Source organism: Pinus tabuliformis, chromosome 1_1, assembly GCF_031772625.1.
Source record: "Pinus tabuliformis cultivar Carrire ecotype Pingquan chromosome 1_1, CPIR1, whole genome shotgun sequence".
In the NCBI taxonomy this organism is placed as follows: domain Eukaryota; kingdom Viridiplantae; phylum Streptophyta; class Pinopsida; order Pinales; family Pinaceae; genus Pinus; species Pinus tabuliformis.
In genome coordinates this window covers 709,241,768-709,246,910 of record NC_142297.1, presented here as the reverse complement: position 1 = coordinate 709,246,910, position 5,143 = coordinate 709,241,768, and the positions used below count along the sequence as shown (strand labels likewise).

The 5,143-nt window shown below is 32.5% G+C and overlaps 1 pseudogene; it reads left to right on the top strand.

Moving 5' to 3' along the window:
* The first annotated feature begins 201 nt into the window (after nucleotides 1-201).
* LOC149215492 (nematode resistance protein-like HSPRO2 pseudogene) lies at nucleotides 202-1,494 on the top strand (annotated as a pseudogene).
* Nucleotides 1,495-5,143: the final 3,649 nt, after the last annotated feature.

Genomic DNA, 5,143 nt, shown 5'->3' with positions numbered 1-5,143 from the left:
TATTATATATAACTTTTTAAATATATCAAGGATTTAAGAACATTTTATTCTATTCCAGTTTTCAAAATTTTAGTGTTTAAAATGGATTTTAGTGTTTATTCTATTATTATGTTGTTCTTTTTAGATTATGGTATATGGAGAGCATTAGTGTCTTTACTCTCCTGGTTATGTTTGCAGGGAAAAAATATGTCCTGTAAATAAATGGCATCTTATTTTTCCTTTGTTGAAGAGTCCATAGAGCCCTCCCCCATGGAGTGTGCGGGTTACGAGCAGTATGTGCATCTCCCCGAGCTTAGTGCCATGTGGAAATTCAAGGAATGGCCTGGTTGGTCTAGAGAGGGGTTGGTAAAGGCTGCCTTACAGTCATTGGAGATTACTTTTCGGTTTGTTCCGTCTGTCCTCTGTGACACAAGGACTTACATTGACAAAGAGGAATGGAAGAGAAGGCTTGAATCCTTAATTAGTTCCCAGATTGAGTTGATTTCAATGATTTGTGAAAATGACAAGCAGGTTCCCACTCTTCAGTTGTCAGTAAGTAGTGGTATTCTTGCTAGGAAAGTTTTCCATGAGGTATGGCAGAGACCTGGTGCTTTACCTGTGGTTAGCAGAACAAGTGAAGAGAGCTTACTTCCTCGTTTGGGTAGATGGAAAAGCGCTGAAGCTATGGTTTCTAGAATATGGCTTGCCATTGAAGGCCATATGCAGAGGACTCCCTTCACTTTAGGTCTAGGGGAACCAAATATGTCAGGTAAGCCTCTTCTTGAATATGATAGAATCTGCAAGCCAAGATATTTGCACTCTTTAAAACAACATAAACAGTTCCATAATCTAGAAGATGCCAAACTTTGCAATGTCCTCCAGATCTTTGAGGCCTGGGTATTTGTAGGCCAAGAATTGTTGCAGAGAGTATATGAAAGAATAGACTCTGGGGATTTCGTAGGAGCATCCAAAGACTGTTGGATGGTTGAAAGGATGTGGAACATGCTCACAGAAATTGTGAATTTTCTTCTAGTGATGGACCCTGATGATTTCCTTTGCCTTAAACACCAGTTGGCAATTAGCAGCACTAGTACGCTTGCAGGCGCATATTGCCTTCGGTTTGCCCCCCTTAGAGACCTTACAAATGCATGCAAGGAACTAAGGCATCTGGTGCCCAAAGTCATCGGTGTTGAGGCTGATCCAAAGGGTGGACCAAGGCTCCATGAGGCACTTATGCATTTGTTTCATTCACATGGACTGCGCTCACATAACACTTCAGGTGATTACCATGTTGCAACAATACATGTTCTGTTCGCCTTCCAGGCAATAGAAGCCGCGGTGAAAAGGTTTTTCTTCTCATATCAACAGCTGGTAGTAACAACCATGGGTAGCACTGAAATGAAGGGTCCATCATATCTAGGTGCTTGTGATGCCCTACGTCAGATATATTTTGAACCACCTTATTTCCCTAGTGTGGATGGTGCAAAGACATTTTTGGGTTACTTTTGGCACTAAAAGTTACAACTATGGTGGATGGTACACTGGAAGATCTACAGACAAATCAAGTGAAGTTTACAAGAGAAAGAACAGTGCCTTCAATTTTTCAATGTATTACCCCAAATTCATACATACACTTTTTACATTGATAGTTTTGAATACTATACATAGAATTATATTGGATATAGGATTAGACTCATTTTTGTTCATCCCCATCAGTAGGAGCAATCAATAGAACAGTGCTAGAAATTTGAACAATTTTTCCCCCCTCTACAACATGGATAGGATAGTAAGGATTCATAGTGTGCAATTCCTCCTTTGTTAAATACTATAAAAGATTGTCCAAAATTAAAAAGGTAATTATTAAAATTATTAAATTTTACGAGTTGTTTCTTTTTATAATTTTATAATTCTTTACCTAAATTCTATGATGAGTTTAACGATATTTATATAATTCATTATATAAAAAGATTGTAAGAAAAAAATAAATTATATTAATAAAATTATAAAAAAGAACTATAAGTTTTATATGGCCATGATTGTAAAAAAAAAATTGCATTTCCTGCATTTTCATGATAGCTATTATCAAGTTAGATAATAGGAATTACAAGGATTGAGAAATAATGCAAAATCATGATAATGTTATGGAATTCAATAAGAGAGATTTATTTCTGATAGACTATTACAAAAAAATTTGACACTGTTTTGGTAATGGTTAAATAAATTTCTACTCTAGAGATAAATACAGAGAAATTTTAACCTTAATTAAAAACCTGTTAATTTCAATATCAAGCCTTCCTACAATTATCTAAGGCTACCTAAACTTTAAATTTAATATGCTTCATAAAATTCAAGTTTCAATACCTCCGCCTACTAAACCCACAGCCACTTGAAATACTAAACTAATATATGCTTGCCTTACCTTTTGTTAAGCCAAATTGAATTTGGTTGGTAAGTTATTGCCAATCTTTTTAGCTATAGTTATAGCTTCAAATGGAATCCGAAGTAGATCCAGTTGTCCTTAGATGAAGTAATTGCTATTTTTTATTTTATTTTAAATATTTTGTTTTATTTGTTTATCGACAAATAAATAGCAATTTGTTTATGTTTAACAAATTGAATTTGGTTGGTAAGCTATTGCCAATCTTTTTAGTTGTAGCTATAGCTTCAAATGGAATCCGAAGTAGATCAAGTTGTCCTTAAACGAAGTAATTGCAATTTTTTATTTTATTTTAAATATTTTGTTTTATTTGTTTATCAACAAATAAATAGCAATTTGTTTATGTTTACCAAATTGCCACTTGAATAATAGTTCTCAAATTATGTAACATCGAAATATTCTCAATTTTCTATGAAAATCCGAGAGAATGTTATATTTTAACTTCATAAAAAATGCCTTGTTTTCCGGCAATGATAGGAACATTATAATTAGGCATCTCTACCGTGTCTTCTTTGGAGTAAGACAAATTGTGTTTTTCAAACTGTGTGAATATAGTTCATTAATTTAAAACGATGTTAATTTTATTTATTTTTTATATATTTGAATATCTATAAGATGTACACTTTCAATTGTTTTTGTTATTGGGTTTTAGATAGTCTAATTTTTTAGTAATCAAATCTGAATTTGAATTTAATAGCTATAGTTTATGAATGTAAATTTCTAGATGCGCCAAATTTATTTATACTTTTAAAAACTCAAGTTATATAATAAATTAGATTATTAAAATTAAATCAAAATATTAAACAGTTATATTGCATTGTTTGTCGAACAGAGTTTGAGATAGATTAAGCTTACTGGACTGTAGATAGGGAAGGTAACAGAGTGGCTTGAATATTACTGAATTCACCTATTTTGCTAACTCTGTTCTTTCAGCGAATATACTGACGTAGCTCAACTAGATTTGTGGATGCCACTTCATAAACGCAACAGTGGTATTGGAAAATATTTTGTCATCCTTCTAAATAAATACCTTTGCTTTTATATGGCACCTTTTAAAACGAGGATACCGAACGTCCCAGCAATGGAATTCGAACAAACATAAGACATATTTCTTTTGTTTGTTTTAGTTGTAAATGCCACACTTGTTTTTAGCACTTGGTATATATATGTAAATATATATATATGTGTGTGTGTGTTGGGGGGCGTGTTTATATCTGTTTGATATAAGTCTAAGTGAAACACAAATTTAGTAAAAAAAAAATTATAAACAATATCTTAACCATATATCTCATCATCAACTAATCTAAATTATAAATTAACTATAATATCTAATCCCTCTTTTTTATTTTCCAAGAGCCGCCCATCCCAGCTAAAGTATAATATTACTTCCAGTTTCTGAAAAGGAATGCTTGCTCGGTAAATCAGTTTAATGTGCAGGGTGTTTCAAAGAAAGTTGCAAATATGGTTGTAAGTGTTAATGTACACGGTTATAGTTGAGACCAAAGGTAAAGCGCCCCAACTTTCATCCCAACCCAACTAAATTATAATATAGGTGCAGTTGTTGAAAAGGAGTACTGTCCTAAAAAATGAGTCCTCAAAAATGAGTTTAATGACCATGGTATTGGAGGGAAGGTAGTAGATATGCCTATAAGGGTTAATGTACATAGTTATAATTGTGGGTGAAGATAATAATTAATTTATTTTATTTTTTTGCCTAAAATTTAATGATTTTTTTTTTTTATAAGATTGTAGGTTTTTTATTAAATTATATTCAAAATTTTTATAATGCAATTTTTTATTGGGTAAATTATATTTTTGAATGTATAAATAAATTTTGTTCTTCAATACTAATTTGTTTTAGTGAGATTGTAAATTTTAGTCAAATTATTTATAGTATAGTATCATTTATAAAATACGTTGTTCTTTAATCATATAAGTTTAAATTTAGAACATTGATAATGCATATTGCTTATAATCATTCTCTCTCCTAATATCTATAATTTGGCTTAACACTTATCATTTTCTTGCAGATTGACACACGATTTGCTCGCTTGTGCAGAGCCTAACCCCACGGTTTACAGAGAACAAAAACAATCATTGTAATTTTTCTTTAGTGGGTGACTGGCAAACTTTAGTGAATTGCCTTCACCTCTGCAATTTTTTTCCATATAGTTCGGATTGTTTTAATAATCAATATTAGTAGGGCAATTACTTAGCCTTTACTTTAAAATTTTTACATTTCACACATAGCTTAATTAAGGGGAAAAGTAAGTGGCCATAATCCACACATTTTTTCAATTTGTGTTGCTATTTTACCAAGTCACATAGCTTAATTAGCAAAGGAGTAAGTGGCCCATAATTCCCTCATATTTTTTACTAACCAAAGCATCTTTACTTCATTAGCATTGGGACTAGGAACTGGTGTTATTAAAGAAAGGGAGTAGCCCCTGCTTCCCTTGCGTCTTTTAGACGATCCTGGGCTTGCATCTGAAATCTTTCTCAAAGCACTCAGTTTTTTATCTCCCTTTTTAGGCTCACATAGTGTAATAGGAAGGAAGTAAGTGGCCCATCAACCACACATTATTTTATTTGCAGGTAAGGAACAAACATAATTTAGTGTAACTAGACGAATTTGAAAAGGACCTTCTTAGGAGTCAGACCTTCTTAGGAGTCGGATCTTCTTAGGAGTCGGACCTTTGATAAGATCTGCCTTTGTGAGAGACCTAC